This window comes from Pleurodeles waltl, chromosome 2_1 (genome assembly GCF_031143425.1).
Source record: "Pleurodeles waltl isolate 20211129_DDA chromosome 2_1, aPleWal1.hap1.20221129, whole genome shotgun sequence".
Classification (NCBI taxonomy): domain Eukaryota; kingdom Metazoa; phylum Chordata; class Amphibia; order Caudata; family Salamandridae; genus Pleurodeles; species Pleurodeles waltl.
In genome coordinates, this window is record NC_090438.1 from 364,441,372 (window position 1) to 364,459,101 (window position 17,730).

Here is a 17,730-nt window from a genome sequence, read left to right on the forward strand (position 1 = left end):
TATCGGTTGACTCTAGGACCTGTTTGGTGTGATATGGACTGATATATGAAATTATTTTCCATGTGAACTTTGTATTTAAATTCCCTTTTTTACAAGAGGGGACCCTCATTGTGCATTGCCATAATGACAAGGTGTTTATTCAATTCAGCAAAAAAATGACCCTAACACCAAATAATCAAAAGAGGCGAAGGGGACCTTCTTAGCTAGTCCCCCTTCTGATTAAAATTTTTTTAGTTATTGAAGACCATTAATATCCGGAGCAGCTGTAGTAGAATCATACACTAACAACAAAAGATTAATACAGTTAGTTGCAAAATATACAATCTTTGAGATTAATACATAGTTCACAGTTGAAAAGATTAAAATATTTTTCAACATCTAAAGGAATAGCTGCAAAAGGAGATTTAAGTGGACAAGCTTTACTGCTAATTCTAAAAAAGCTCAAGCATTGTCTGAAAAGAGTCCTCCCTCTCCTCTGTGAAGCACTCAAACTCACAGTTTTTAATCCATTGCTCCACTCCAGATAGAGACCAACCTTATGCAAATCATTACTGACCCTTCTCCTCATGGGAACAGTCCAACTCAAGCTGAGGACCAGGCCCCAACCAGAAGGGAACAGAAGCACCCCAGACTGGTTTTGGCGCTTTTAGGTTTCATCAAAGAGGTATAGGTTGGATGCTGTGGCACAATGAGCAATGGACCCATGTATAGGCATACCTTCAGCCACAAACAGCATTACATCAAACACAGATAAAAGGGGAAGGTTTGGAATGCTTGAAAATAGTCTAAACTACTGTCAATCAGCATAGGTAGTGCCTCAACCCATTTGCTTGTATTCCTGTCTACAGTGGCACGATGTGTGACAAACAATGGATTGGAATGCTACCCAGAGTTATTAACAGTGATTTAGACTATTTGTAAGCATTACACACATCATATTTTGTGTGCCTGATGTAATGCTCTAGGTGGCCAATATGTTGGTCCCTGACTTGCTGGGCAGCACATTCAAGTTATACTCATTGATTAGGCTTAGTAAGGCGAAAACTGGTCTCAGGCTACTTGTGTTCTTCTCTGGAGGGTGCAGCAATTGGCAATTCTGAATGGCCTGTTACCATAAGAAGCAGAGTAAGTACTGATTTGATTAGAGGACACACTGGTTGCCAGTTGTTTAGACTATTTACAGGGATTCCTTCCTTCACCTTTTGTGCATTTATTTTATTTTGGAAGCATCCCTTTCATTATCTCTGACAGGAGATGCAGGCTTTAAGTTTGCTGTAAGTTACTCTTTTATTTTTATGAGGCACAATGAACAGGCAGGGATAAACAAGGCAATATCAATCATTTACACTGTTCAGAGCAGGTCAAAAATAAAGAAATTATTTTATTCTAGTTGCAGCGACATTAGCAACATCTTATGAAAAATAAATCTTATTTGAAGACCATGTAAGTTGTTTCTTCTCTTTGGATGCAATTAGGATGTTCATAAGATCATTATTTTCTAGAAATAGGACTGCAATTCCTCTGGGTTTAATACTGCTCCATAACTTGCTAAGGTAAATTGTTCTCTGAATTATAGGTGATTCAACAGTATGGGAAAATATTCTTCAGAAAGAAAAAAATTGCATGAATTTTCAAATTATTGATTTCTTTCTCCAAGTTACACATTCTTTGGACACATCCTCTGCATTACTGACTCTCTGTTCAAAGTCAGAAATCCAATTATCCATCAAGGACCATTGGTCATTAATTGCTTGCAGTTTTACTCTGGTTTCTTCTATGATTTTGTTTTAAATATCACATTTCTTCAAGTAAAGTTAGATCTGGAGAAGTTTTTACTGGTGATAGTATGCCATTTTTAATTCTCTTGGTTACAGAAGAAACATTAACTGTAAACATTTTCTTGAAACAAGTACACTCAGAGGTAGATGGCTGTGAGGAAACAGATCCAAATGCCATTGTAAGCGAAACAGCAACTAAGCTATAATTCAAATGCTGCCTAAGTGAGAATTCTAGAGAGCTGTAGAGAGTGACTTTTGGATTTTTAGTGTACCCATAAAAAGCAAAACCAGAGCCACTAAACAGCCAGGAATACTAAACAGGTAGCCTGTACTGTCCATCCTGTGTAGTATAAAAACGATTTTCATGAGGCACTCTATCTGTGTTTCCAAATCAATATGTGGAGGAGAATAGTAAAGCAAAGTCACTTTAATTCAAAGGCATTCACTCAATCAATAGAACTACAAAAGCGTGGTCAGCTATAGAAATAAGCAAAATGGTGGTTGATGTTGATATTTCTACGACAAGAAATTTATAAATTGATTCTGACTCTTTCTACAATACAAAGAGTTAAAGTTCAGTCATATTTTCTAAATTAGGCTGTATGAGGTAAGTGAAAAAAGCCATGTGTATATCCAATGAATACATAGCTGCCTCTTCAGGAGACAATGGACTATCAGTAACTCAGGCAACACCAAATCTTGTTAATAATGGAAAGAATATTGAATTTTAGGAAGAAACACTGGGCCAGGCAAGAGGTCCAACATATCCTGGATAAATATTAAACAATTGCTCCCTCTATTGCAGATTCACCATTTGATGAAATCCGCACTCCTGTGGATTGGTACCAGAATTACAAATGTGGCTGAAAAGAAATTAAAGTCTATGTCCTTCAAGGGTTTGAATAGTATGGCTTTCTAATTAAGCAAGGTAGACAATGGAGAGATCCTAAAATGGAGGTCAGTAATGATTCAGCAGGCATTTCCTCTTCGAAAGAAGTATGCAGCAAGAGGGTCTCTGCTGACAATAACCCTGTCCCTAAAAGATTTGAATGCTGCCACATTGTTCCTTAGAGTGGAAACTGACCAATCAAGCATAAACCTAGCCCTCACAAAATAAAAAAAGAGCAATCAGAAGAAGTAGCTTGCAAATCTCCAGAAACATGATGGGTGCCAAAATGTTTCCAGTTCCTGGCGTTAACATTCCTAGTAGCCAGGTGAAGCATCTCCTGGCTTGAATTCCTAACCTTTGAACTTCCACACCACTTCTGATGCAGGCACAGAAGGGTCTGTTTAGACATTGCAGGTTGGCTAAAAGGGTTGTAAAGATTGGCAGAATCCAAGTAGGTTCCACAGCTACAATGCAATAGTGAGACAATCCATGTCTGTGAAGCCAGGTTGCAATGACTAAATATGTGCTTTTGGTCGAGAAATGCCCCTTTTTGTGTAGTCACCTCCATTTTTGGTGATTTGTTTTTTGCTGGTTTGTAGACACTACTTACTTTGGCACTGCCCAATATGCTCAGACCCCTAAAACATATAGACATTGGTGTATCCTGCATGTTTAACTCTCACAAAGGGTCACAACATATGCTGTGCAAACAATACAGACAGAATGGAAAACTAAATGTCACCTGTGGCCTGCAGAACTCATTTATTGTGACATTCACTGTAGTGGCATTACAAACATGGCTTCAGGACTCTCTTTGTAGCTTGACTGTAGCAGTGTAAGAACTGCAATTCGACCTGTCAAAATAAACCTTTTTGATAGGTTAAAATGTTCCTTTTAAATAATTATTCACACCTAATTAGACGTTGACACCTACAAGGTAGGGTGCATGGTATTTAAAAGGGAGACATGTAGAAATGTAATGTTATCATGTCCCAGCAGTGATAAGTCCCAAAAAGCTATTTTCAGAGTGGTAGGTTCTAGTTGTGCTATGTAGAAAACTATAGTATGAATTACAATAGTAATTCTGCTCTCTCAGGTTTGGGACCAGCTAAAAATGATTCAACCACTATTTTAAAAGCTTTGAAAAATGCAAGTCAATAGTGATGTTTCATAAATATTAAAAATAAGTTATCTTTTCTCTACCTGAAGTTGCTGGAGGCTAATTTGCAGTGGCTCCCTAGTTTCTCCCTCCCAGCTATTAACTAGCCTTGATAGGTGTGAATAGGTGTGAAATAGCGGCTGCGAACACCCAGTGTCAGATCCTGCTTGAATATCAAATACTGCATGAGAAGTATGCTCTGTTCACAGCTAACACTTGTGGCACACGTGAAAGTTTGGAAAACAGCATGTCATCACAATTATTGTGGATAAACTGCCTAGTTGCTGAAGGGCCATGCTTTTGTCTTACCAAACATCTGTCTCTGAGTTTACATATAATCCTTGGGGCACACTTCAAAGGAGAGAGAGCAGGATGCTGAGACAATTCTGGTTACTGAAGTACTCTGCTTTTTTTAAATAGCAGACTTCTATCACTGAGTTTTTGGTTGGTATAGTGGCTGCCCCAAACTGGGTTTTAGTGACACATATGGGGGGACACTACGATTTACTATAGTACACTCCCCATACACATCCAAGTCCTCAGAGTCCAAGTTTAATGCAGTTGGGATTGAACTCAGATCAATTTACTGACTTTGAGGGTTGCCTCTGACAACGGTTGAGCAGGGGGCAAACACACTGAATGGTAAAAGTACATACACTCATGGAATGCATGCAATGGAAGAAGTGGAAAAACACAGAGACTGAGGGAAACACATGCACTCTCATGGAGTGCTTTTAGAAAAAGAAAGTAATTCCCAAACATTAGTCACTTCTGGAACCAGGAAAGCAGGTAATCAGGGAGATGGTAAACAGGCTATGCTCCACTGAAGGGACAAAGACTAGATGGATGGGCTAAAACAAATAAAACAATTGAATAGAAATGAAGAAAATAAGAGTGACATAATAAAAAGCCAATCAAAAGCAATGAGTGGAGTAGCACTTCCAGGTCAACAGTTTATGTAAACAGTGAAAACGGACTCTTGTAAGATAACACGTCTATACCAAACAACAACACAATGGGCGCTACCTTATCATATATGGCAATACACTTAACCCCTACGGTGCCCGGTACAAGCAGGTCTGGTCCTCGCACACGGTTCGTGTGTGCTGGGGACGAGACCAGCTCGTCCTGCACCGGGACCAGAGGGCAGGGATGGAAGGGGAATTGCTTCCCCTTCCACCCCTGGCCCCCCACCACACCCCACTGACGTCTGATGACATCAGGATGCAAATCACATGCTGACCTCATCAGAGGTTACCTCCAATCGCGCTGGAAGCTGTGCTTCTAGTGCGATCCTGGAAGAGAAATTCAAAAGCATTTCTCCGACCGGGAGATGGGGTTTCCTTTCCTTTCATGTCTCTCTCAGCATTTCCGCCAGGGATTATGTATTATTTTATTTTGCAGGAAGGAAGCGACCTCTTAGGCAAGGGTCGCTCCATGTGGGCAAGTACTTTTTAGGCCATTTCTACCCCCTTGGGGGCAGATCGGCCTATTTTTATTAGGCCAATCTGCCCTCAAGGGGGGCAGAAATCACTAGACACCATGGATTTATTTTTTTCATAAATTTATACATTTTTATTTATATTTATACATAAGCTCCCCAGGGGGGCACAATATTTGTAGGCCTTTTCTGCCCCCCCGGGGGCAGATAAGCCTATTATAATTAGGCCTATCAGCCCTCAGGGAGGCAGAAACCCCTAGACACCAGGGATATATAAATGTTTTGTTTACATGGGGAGCGACCCCTTCAGCAAGGGTAAAATTTGTTTAAGGCCTATGTTTATTAGGCAGATCTGCCCCCCACTAGGCACCAGGGATTTTGATTTTTTTTTGCACCAATTTCACGCCAGGGGAAGACCCCTTCGGCAAGGGTCGTTCCCCGGGGGGGGGATTTACTTTAGGCCATTTCTGCTCCCTTTGGGGGCTGATTGGCCTATTTCACTTAGGCACCAGGGATTGGTGTGTATGTATGTGTGTGTTTTGTTTGGGTGGGCAGCCCCTTGGGCAAGGGTCGCTCCCCATGGGGCCACATTACTGTTGGCCATATCTGCCCCCCTTACGGGCAGATAAGCCTATTTTTGGAAGGCCCATCTGCCCCCAGGGGGGACAGAAAGCCCACCAGAGACCAGGGAAGATTTTTTTTTCAAAAAGAGAGGGTGAGGATATGGCCATACCCCCACCCCAAATAAATAGGGCCAAAGTTGTTCTGCCCACCAGTGGGCAGATGGGGCAATTACCTCTGATCCACACCCGGGGGGGGCAGAGGGTCTACTAGATGCCAGGGATTTTTTTTTTTTAATAGTGTGGTGGTGGCTCCAACCAGTATGGGCATGGTGATGCCCCCACCCCAACTGAAGGGGGTAACAGTCTTTCAGCTCTCCACCTGCACACTAAAACATCTTATCCCATGGCAAACAAGAGGACATTTGATTATTTTGGGTTTTGGTTTTACATTTGCCCATGAGAGCTTGGCTAACTCTCAAAATTGTCCCACTTGGAATTCTGAGGGCTGCACTTTTTGGACTTTGGGACGCTGTCATGTAGGAAAGTCCACAAGACCTAGACACATCTGAAAACTAAACATCTGGGTATGTCCAGGGTGGTGTGCTTCACATGCACCCCACACCATTTTCTTACCCTGCAAGCCTCCAACTTTGCTGGAAATCACAAATTTTTTCCACATTTTTGTGATGGAACCTTCCGGAATCTGCAGGAATCCACAAAATTCCTACCACCCAGCATTGTCTCATCTATACCGATAAAAATGAAGCCCCACTTGTCAGCCTGAAAATGTTTTTTTCCAAACTGCCCTTTTGGACCCACTTTCGTTCCCCCTCAATTTCAACATGTTTTTGTCTATTCCCTGTCACAGGGACTTGGCCCACCTACACAAGTGAGGTATCATTTTTCCCAGGAGACTGAGGGGAACGTTGGGTGGTAGGAAATTTGTCCCGGTGAGGTGATCCCACACAGAAATGTGGTAAATATATGATTATTCTGCTAAATTTGAGGTTTGCTGAGGATTCTGGGTATGAAAACAATGTGGGATCCACGCAAGTTACACCTCCCTGGAATCCCTCGGGTGTCTAGTTTTCAGAAATGTCTGGGTGTGGGGTTTGGTAGATTTCCCTGTATGGCTGCTCAGCCCAGGATCAAAAAACAGGTAGTTTTGTATTTGATCATTTTGATGTGTCCAGATAGTGTTTTGGGGCATTTCCTTTCGCGGGCACTAGGCCTACCCACACAAGTGAGGTACCATTTTTATCTGGGGACTTGGGGGAACGTTGGGTGGAAGAAAATTTGTGGCTCCTCTCACATTCCAGAACTTTCTGTTACCGAAATGTGAGGAAAAGGTGTTTTTTGGCCACATTTTGAGGTTTGCAAAGGATGCTGGGTAACAGAACCTAGTGAGAGCCCAACAAGTCACCCCATCATGGATTTCCCTAGGTGTCTCGTTTTAAAAAATGCACAGGTTTGGTAGGTTTCCTTAGGTGCCAGCTGAGCTAGAGGCCAAAATCCACAGTTGGGCACTTTCCAAATAACAACTCTGTTTTCTTTGTGAAAATTTGATGTGTCCACTTTGTGTTTTGGGGCATTTCCTGTTGCGGGCGCTAGGTCTACCCACAAAAGTGAGGTACAATTTTGATTGGAAGATGTGGGGGAATGCTGGGTGGAAGGAAATTTGTGGCTCCTCTCACATTCCAAAACTTTCTGTCACCGAAATGAGGGGAAAATGTGTTTTTTTGCCACATTTTGAAGTTTGCAAAGATTCTGGGTAACAGAAACTGGTGAGAGCCCCACAAGTCACCCCATCTTGGATTCCCCTAGGTGTCTAGTTTTCAGAAATGCACAGGTTTGGTAGGTTTCCTTAGGTGCCAGCTGAGCTAGAGGCCAAAATCCACAGCTTGGCACTTTAAAAAAAAGCTCTGTTTTCTTTGGGAAAATGTGAGGTGTCCATGTTGTATTTTGGGGTATTTTCTGTTGCGCGCACTAGGCCTACCAGCACAAGTGTGGTACAATTTTTATCGGGAGACTTGGGGGAACGCTGGGTGGAAGGAAATTTGTGGCTCCTCTCAGATTCCAGAACTTTCTGTCACCGAAATGTGAGGAAAAAGTGTTTGTTTGGCCAGATTTTGAGGTTTGCAAAGGATTCTCGGTAAGAGAACCTGGTGAGAGCCCCACAAGTCACCCCATCTTGGATTCCCCTAGGTGTGTAGTTTTTAAAAAATGCACAGGTTTGGTAGGTTTCCTTTGGTGACAGCTTAGCTAGAGGCCAAAATCCATAGCTAGGCACTTTCCAAAAAACAGCTCTGTTTTCTTTGGGAAAATGTGATGTGTCCACTTTGTGTTTTGGGGCATTTTCATGTAGCGGGCGCAAGGCCTACCCACGCAAGTGAGGTACCATTTTTATTGGGAGATTTGGGGAAACGCTGGGTGGAAGGAAATTTGTGGCACCTATCAGGTTCCAGAACTTTCTGTCACCAAAATGTAAGGAAAATGTGTTTTTTTGGTCACATTTTGAGATTTGCAAAGGATTCTGGGTAACATAACCTGGTGAAAGCCCCACAAGTCAACCCATCCTGGATTCCCCTGGGTGTCTAGTTTTCACAAATGCACAGGTTTGGTGGGTTTCCCTAGATGCCGGCTGAGCTAAAGGCCAAAATCTACAGCTAGGGACATTGCACAAAACATGTCAGATTTCAATGTAATAATGTGATGTGTCCATGTTGCATTTCCTGTTGTGAGCATTAGGCCTACCCATGAAAGTGGGGTACCATTTTTGTCGGGAGACTTGTGGGAATACTGAATAGCAAAACAAGTGTTATTGCCCCTTGTGTTTCTCTAAATTTTTTCCTTCCAAATGTAAGACAGCGTGGAAAAAAGACGTCTCTTTGAGAAATGCCCTGTAATTCACATGCTAGTATGGGCACCCCGGAATTCAGAGATGTGCAAATAACCACTGCTTCTCAACACCTTATCTTGTGCCCATTTTGGAAATACCGAGGTTTTCTTGATACCTATTTTTCACTCTTTATATTTCAGCAAATTAATTGCTGTATACCCGGTATAGAATAAAAACCCATTACAAGGTGCAGGTCATTTATTGGCCCTGGGTACCTACGGTTCTTGATGAACCTACATGCCCTATATTTCCCCACAACCAGAAGAGTCCAGCAGACGTAACGGTATATTGCTTTAAAAAAATCGGACATGGCAGGAAAAAGTTACAGAGTAAAACGTGGAGAAAAATGGCTGTTTTTTTCACCTACCACAATTTCAATATTTTTTTATTTCAGCTGTTATTTTCTTTAGGAAAACCTTGTAGGACCTACACAAACTACCCCTTACTGAATTCAGAATTTTGTCTACTTTTCAGAAATGTTTAGCTTTTGGGATCCAGCATTGGATTTGCACCCATTTCTGTCACTAACTGGAAGGAGGCTGAAAGCACACAAAATAGTGGAAATGGGGTATGTCCTAGTAAAATGGCAAAATTGTGTTGAAAAATTGGGTTTTCTGATTCAAGTCTGCCTGTACCTGAAAGCTGGGAAGATTGTGATTTTAGCACTGCAAACCCTCTGTTGATGCCATTTTCAGGGGAAAAACCACAAGCCTTCTTCTGCAGCACTTTTTTCCCATTTTGTTTTTTTTAATGAACTTTTTGCAGTATTTTTGCTAATTTCTTGTTCTCCTCCAGGGGAACCCACAAACTCTGGGTACCACTAGAATCCCTAGGATGTTGGGAAAAAAAGGACGCAAATTTGGCATGGGTAGCTTATGTGGACAAAACGTTATGAGGGCCTAAGCGGGAACTGCCCCAAATAGCCAAAAAAAGGCCTGCCACCTGAGGGGGAAAAGGCGTGGCAGCGAAGGTGTTAAAGCACATACTATTTCATTCATTTTTCAAATATTCCTCACAGAATTAATCAAATTACTAAAATTACTGAACAAGATCATATAACTATACACCAAAAGGAAATTGATAGTCAACACTGGAAAATGTAAAAAAAAAAAAAAAATTGGAAATTGTAAAATTCTTTCATTTGAAAATTGTCGATGTTATCCAACGAAAACGAAATACTATTCCTGCATGTACAATTAGAATAAATGACACTGTTACCTATGGGTGAGCACCCCAAATCAATAGATTAAAGATTAAGCATATTCCAGTTTTTATTGACCTACTAGAGCTGAAAATCTACAACTTTCGCATTAAAATTCGACAAATGGGGCTCAACCCAGTGACCAACAACAAGTAAATGCCATATAAGATTAGTTCCCTATGAAAATATATGATTAATAAATATTGAAATATGTTTATAGACAGAAATTGCCAAACTATTAAGTGTATAAGACAGCTACCCAGTTCCAAACAAGTGACCTCAATTACACACATATCCAGCACCAGCAAAATGAAGGATATCATATAAGGACAGTTAGAATTGCTCCCCAACCGACATGAAGAAACAAATCAACAGCCCTTTCTCCTTTTCTGTAAAGTAAGAACACAACAGACATAAAATTAACAAACTAAAACCTCTTATATACATAGACACACTACTGCACTTGCGTTTTTCAGAATTAATCAATCAAGCATGTAAATGTCCACTAAGCTCCTTGTCAAGATTCAGCTCTTTAAGTATCAGAATCTGGAGATCAGTAATTATTTCAGGTTCTCTTTTTCTTAGTTGTGCAACCCAATTACCACCTCTGGGGTCCCATTTGATCTGTTCAGCAACATAGAATAATACCAATTTAGTACGATCTGTGTAATGGTATTTTTCAAAATGCCCCGCTACTGGGTATCTCTGATCACCATGTTCAATGGCTCGCAGCATATGCTCCAAGACATGCTTTTTGACTGCACATGCCATGCTCCCCACGTAACGTGTGGAGCATGGTCATTCGAGCACATAAATTACAAATTGTGTGCTGCAGGTCCAGAATTGGTCAATAGAGCAAATATACCTGTCAACAGTCATGTACTCCTTCTTCATATAGCTACATTTGCATGCTTTACAGCACCCACAGGAAAAAAATCCTTGTAGTCCAAATTTCGCATCAATGGAGTTAATGGTGATATCACTGTGTACCAAGACATCACACGAAGATTTGGCTTTACGATATGTGATGTTAGGTTTGGCCTCAACTCTATTTCCGACACCATTATCATTCTTGAGAATACCCCAGTGTTTGGATATGATCTTACTTACTACCCCAGCACTACTGTTGTACGTTAAAATCACTCAAGGTGGGATTGTCTTTGGGTGCCGTAGTGATACCATCTCTAGTGACACCATCCACCTTCCTACATGCTTCCTGCAAAATCCACTTGGGATACCCTGACTTTAAATCTCTGTATCATGATCTCTTTTTCAGCTTTAAATACATTCTCAGAGCTACAGTTCCTATTCGCTCTAATAAGTTACCCATATGGTATACCCCATTTTAAGTTGCTGAGATGTCCAGTCATGGCATGTAGTAAGCTATTACCTGCTGTAGGGTTTTCTGAATGGGCGAGTTTCCACTTTGCCTTGTTGCATTTCAACTACAACATCAAGAAATTCAATATTTGTGTTACTGGTGGTGAGGGTAAAATTGTGATCATTGTTATTCAAAATTCCAACAAACGTTTTCATCTCTTCTGCAGAACCCCCCACCCGGATGACAAACAAATCACTAATGAAACATAGCCACAAGACAACTTTGTCACAATATTTCTGCATCCCAGCTGGGGACGAAGCAAGTGCCCGTCATAGTCCCAAGAATCTGTTGGTATAACTTGCCATCAAAAAGAAAGATGTTATTCTCAAGACATAGTCCAATCATCTCTACAATCATGTTAGTATGCTCCAGTAGCCTACCAGGTCTAGCTCGTAGGAAATGATAACATGCCTGTATCTCCTGTTTCTGATTAATGACAGCATAAAAGGATTTCACATCCATAGTTGCTAGAAGAAGATCTTCCTCCCAACTAATCCCTGTGATCTTACTCAGAAAATCCTTTGTATCTTTCACGAAAGAGGGAAGAGTTACAACAAAATCATAAAGACTGAAACCCACATGTCTGGATACATTTTCAAAGGCACTGTCCCTGTATGACACTATAGGTCTACCCAGAGGGTTGGTTCTGCTTTTATGTATTTTAGGCAAAAAGTATAGAACCAGTAATTTCAGATATTCTTTCTTTACATAGCTGTACTCCTCCCATTCGAAGATACCTTTGTCACGCCAGTCCATGAGTTTATCCCATAAGGATCTAATACCTCTGGTATATGTCGGTCTATCTGTAATTGCATATGATGTCATGTCACTTAATGGGCAGCTGTCTTCAGCTATATATAGTTCATGGCTAAGAATAATTAATGATGTGCATAATAGGAATTTACACTTGAATTCAAATGTGCATACTTATATGATGTTGTTGCCTTTGAAACAATTTTGATATGACCTATTACAGACAGGAAAAAGTGGCGTATGCTATATAAGCCTCAGCTAGACCTCAACACCATTTTGTTCAAAATTGATTTCTCATCCTGCTCATTTACTGTTTATTATTTCTGCTGCCCGTATTTATGTGTCATGTTTATTTCTTATTGACACTGTTATCTCTACCATGTGCCCAGTAATGTTTCAGCCTCTAAGGTATTTTCCACCTGCTCACTGTATTGCATTCATTCACAATAGTTTGCTGTTGTTTAGTAACTAGTTTGGCCTGAAATCTCTGGGTGACATTAGCATAGGGAGGGATGAACTAATATTTAGTAGTGGGTTAACGCTTACAGTCATACCACTGTGTGACACTCTTCTTAATGCTTCAATTTGCTGAAATTGTATTCTTTTGCTCACATCATCATGGCTCTGGTCTTTTAATGTACTTCTATTAGGAGTTTCCTATATAAACCCTCTAATTTGGGGTTGAGCTAGAACCCTTAGGATACCTTTCCAGTGCTACTAGTGTACAATTTCTTACTGACTTTGCTGCTCATTTGGGACTTAAAATATTTTTGTTTTTGACTATTATTCTGTATTGCTGAAAGCCTTAATGGCAATGATTTTATGCATGTAAAAAGAGGCAATATCAGAAGTGGTCCTCCTTACCATTCAGGCACATATCCCGAGTGGGTTGTAAAAATTGCCATTACATGCTTCATCATAGGGTATGCTATGATGCTCTAGTGCAGACTAACACTCAGAGTGGAGCAAAGGTATGTTTGTAAGGGTTACTACTCTATCTTCTAAAGGAATCCACTTTGCAGCCTTGTGTAAAACTGTCTAAGGGGGCTCCCCACTCTAAGTTTACGTTATGCCCCCCCTTGGCAGGGTTAAAAGCTTGAGTGAGCTCTAGGAAATTACTGCCCTGCCCCATCCCTGCTTCTATCAACATGTTTTGTCCCTTTCCTTGCCCCCCCACAGGGTCAATGGGCCTTCATCAGGATATTAGATACCTTCCCTTGTTCTTTCAGTGCCCCCTCTCTCCTTTTACCTATTGTTTGGAGGTGGGTCTGTTAACTCTGGCCATATTTGCCCTTATTCAGAACACCTCAGTGTTTCCCGAGTTTCACACAATATTCTCCAAAACTGGGGTAGTAGTGAGAGCGTCGCCCTGTAGTCACACATTCGTCAAGGGTTCTGACACTAACCATCTCAATGGAGGGCAGCAAGTGGCTGAGATGGGTGGTGTCTTATTGCTACTACCCAGAGGCAGCAGTGGCTTATCCCCTATTTCAGGGAACTCTTGCCAGAGTAGTCGAAGGGGTAATGAGACAGATCAACAGCACTAGCCATTATAGCAAGAGACAAAGCACTCTCTGGTGTAAAGTGGGGGGGTGGTAGACTGCAGAAATGTGTGTCTTCCTCGATGCATTCCTGGTGGTGGAGTGGCAACACCAGATGACTTAGAGAGCTGAGAAAGCCCCAGGGGTCAGAATACATTGACAGAAAGTGTCTGGGATGAGCTCCAGGGGCAGGGTGAGAGGAATGAGATAGCCGGTTCAGGGTGAACGGACTACGTGGTTTAAGCATGTTCCCTGACAGGGCCGGTCCTAGGACTTTTGCGGACCCCAGCAAAAAGGGAATGTGTGAGGCTACCTAATTTGTATACAGTATAGAATTACAGAAAATGACATTACAGGAAGTGCCATCAACTGACAACTTAATACCCCTGGGCCCAGTGCCACTGTACCTGCTGCACTACTGATGGCTATGCCCCTGACCGATGGCTATGCCCAGGCAGAAGGTGGATGTGTTAGGCCCGCTAATTTGCATGCAACGTGAAATCACAGGAAATAACATCAGGTGTTGTCTCAGCTGTGCAGCCAGCAGCTCCATCGCCACCGCAAAGAGCAGGGGCAAAAGGGGGCAGCTCTGCCGGGTACCCCTAGACACCGGGAAAGGATCCAATGTCATCTCATTCATTCTCAGTCATGCCACTGGAGCCAAGTATAAGAGGCAAATTAATTGGATAAATCTGAGGTTCAAGCCCACCCGCACCAGTAGGCCAAACAAATATGACCATTCTAAAGAGTCAAATGCCCTAGTGGCGTCCAAAAAGACAGCTGCAACGAGGTCCTCAGGAGGCACCATCTGCGCTATCACAAAGAAGGTATGAAGATTATACAAGGTCGAGTGACCCGACACAAAGCGGCATTGATCCAGGAGCACCAAAGATGGGAGAAGAGGCTGCAGGCGCAACGCCAGAAGTTTCCCTAAGATCTTGTCATCCAGATTTATGAGCGACAGTGGTCGATATGAATTGCAAGTACGCGGATCCTTGCCTGGCTTCAGTATAGTGACTATAAGGGCATCTCTCAGCGATGGTGGCAAAGTGCTGCATTCAACTGCCTCAGCATACACATCTAATAGATGTGGGGCCTACAAATCCGCATATTTCTTGTAAAAGGCCACCGTGAGCCCATCGAGGCCAGGGGCCTTATCCCCGGGCAGACCGCGGATGACCTGTACAATGTCCTCAACAGAGAACGGTGCATCTAAATATTGTCAGTGCTTGTTCTCCAGCAACAGTAAGCTAATATCCTCAAAATAATCTGTATAGGCATCCGAGTCCAAGCCATCCGAGGCGGAATAGAGGGAAGCATAAAACTCAGACAGCACACGCCCGACCTCATCTGCACCCGCCCAACGCACGCCCACAGAGTCCAACAGCTCCACAATATAATTCCCAGCCCACGGTCGACGCAGCATTCCTGCCAGCGTTCTACCAGTCCGCTCGCCCTTTCCATACCGTCGCACTTTAGCCTCTCTACCCAGGAAGCAGAGCTCGCGGAGTGCCGCCTCCTCATATTTTGACAGCTTCTCACGGAAATCCGCCAGGAGAGCATTTGACATACTGGGGGACAGGCATTTCTCCGGCACAATCAGCTGGGCCTCTAAATCTGCCGACTCTAAGCCCTAAGCATGCCATGCTCTTTAGCTAAGCAAATCCCCTGGATCACCACCTTAAATGCCTCCCACAAGGTACCAGCCGACGACACCGAGCCCTTATTAATCACAAAGTACTCCTTTATAGCCGTACGGACCTCCTCTCTGAAAACAGAATCTTTCAATGCATTGCACAGCAGTCTCCACAAATAGTCCCATCACGCACACCCTGGAATCCTCAGTAGCAACAAAACCAGAGAGTGATCCGACAAGGTCCAAGGCATGTGTTCGATAGTGTCCATCCAGAGCTCCACGTCCCTGGTACCAAGCCATCTGTCAAGTCGCGACCAGCTACTATGGACAGTATTAACTCAACCACAGCACCTTCCATCATGATACGAGCAAGTGCCCCCGCATCAGCCACATGCTGAGGTCGCGCCCGACTCTCACCATCCGCCTCCACATTCAAAACCACGTTGAAGTCGCCACCTGTTAAACTTTTCATCCTTGGCATGGTCTCCCTTAACTTTTGCCTCTGTTTCCCAGGTTGTTGATGTATGCTGGACTCTGATTTTGCTGTTTTTGTTACTCTGGGCACTTTACCACTGCTAAAGTGCAAGTCCTCCTTTACAAAATGTGTATGTAATTGGTTCATCCATGATTGGGATATTTGATTTACTAGTAAGTCCCTAGTAGAGTGCACTAGAGGTGCCCAGGGCCTGTAAACCAAATGCTACTAGTGGGCCTGCCGCACTGGTTTTGCCACCTCAATAGAGGCTCTGTAAACATGGCTCAGACCTGCCACTGCAGTGTCTGTGTGTGCAGTTTTTAAACTGTAAATTCGACTTGGCAAGTGTACCCACTTGCCAGGCCTAAACCTTCCCTTTTCTTACATGTAAGGCACCCCTAGGGTAGGCCCTAGGTAGCCCCAAGGGCAGGGTGCAGTGTATGGTTAAGGTAGGACATAGAGTAATGTGTTTTATATGTCCTGACAGTGAAATACTGCTAAATTTGTTTTTCACTGTTGCAAGGCCTGTCCCTCTCATAGGTTAACATGGGGGCTACCTTTAAATATGATTAAAGTGTAGACTCCCTTTGGGAGCGGATAGACATGTGGAATTTGGGGTGTCTGAGCTCACAATTTAAAAGTACATATTTTAATAAAGTTGATTTTATGGTTGTGTGTTTGAAAATGCCACTTTTAGAAAGTGAGCCTTTTCTTGCTTAAACCATTTCTGTGACTCTGCCTGTTTGTGGATTCCCTGTCTGGGTCAGTTTGACAGTTGGGCTGGTTGCAGCTCTCACTAGACAGTGACACAAAGGGAGCTGGGGTGTAGCCTGCATTTCCTGATGAGCCATCTGTGCTAGGAGGGAGGGGGGGGAGTGGTCACTCACACTTGAAAGGGCTGTACCTGCCCTCACACAATGCAGTCTCCAACCCCCTGGTGTGTGTCTGGGGCCTGGCCTGGGCAAGGCAGGATTTCACAATCAAGAGAGACTTTCCTTTGAAGTAGGCCCACTTCAAAGGGCAAAATGGGTATAAGAAGGGCACCCAAAACCACAGACTTTAGAACACTTCTGGAAACCAAGAGGAACCTCTGCCTGGAGAAGAGCTGAGGAAGAAGAGCTGCCCTGCCTGTGACTGTGTTTTGTGGAGCTATCCTGCAGTTGCTGCTTCTGCCAGCGTAAGAGGGCAAAGACTGGACTTTGTGTGCCTTCCATCTTGTAAAGATCTCCAAGGGCTTGATTTAGAGCTTGCCTCCTGTTGTTTGAAGACTCAGGGACAGCAAAGACTTCTCTCTGCCAGCATGTGGAGTCTCTGGAGAGACTCCTACTCTGCCAAGTGGTGCCCTTCCAGTTCCAGGGACCCTGAATGCAGAAGCTGGCAGCCTAAGAGGAAGAAAACCACGCACAGAATGCCGTGCAGGGAAAAGATCAACGTGACTCCGATCTGAGGCTGAAAGATTGATGCGCCACTGGCTTTGCGGCTGAAAATCGATACTCGCCTGCAACGCGACCCAAAGATCGACACCCAGGGCTGGAGAAATGCCGCACAGCATCGCTGACGGAGGCTGGTGAGATCTCAACCTGCGCCGTGTGGTTTTCAGATCATCGTGCAGCTGGATTTCCGACGCAAGTACCGCTGGGCGTGTAAAAACAACGCAAGGCCTGCCCGGACCTAAGAGTGCTGACTGTATCCATGCATCATTCTCCTGCAGAGAGAGAAACAACGTGCCCTGACCCAACGAAAGGTGAAACAACGCAAGGTCTCGCTTGTGAGTGAAATCAACGCATCGCAAGCCCTTTTTGACGCACACTCACCCGTGCAGGGTTATCTTTGATGCACCCAAGGTACATTTTCACGCTAACAGTGTTAGTGTGTGTTTAAAATTACACAAAGACTCTTTTTGCATTTTTTGTGATAACTTGACTTGTGTATTGTGGATTTTTGTCATTTTGGTCTTGTTTTGTTTGGATAAATATTCTCTATTTCTTAAACCTGCGTTGTGTCATTTTGTAGT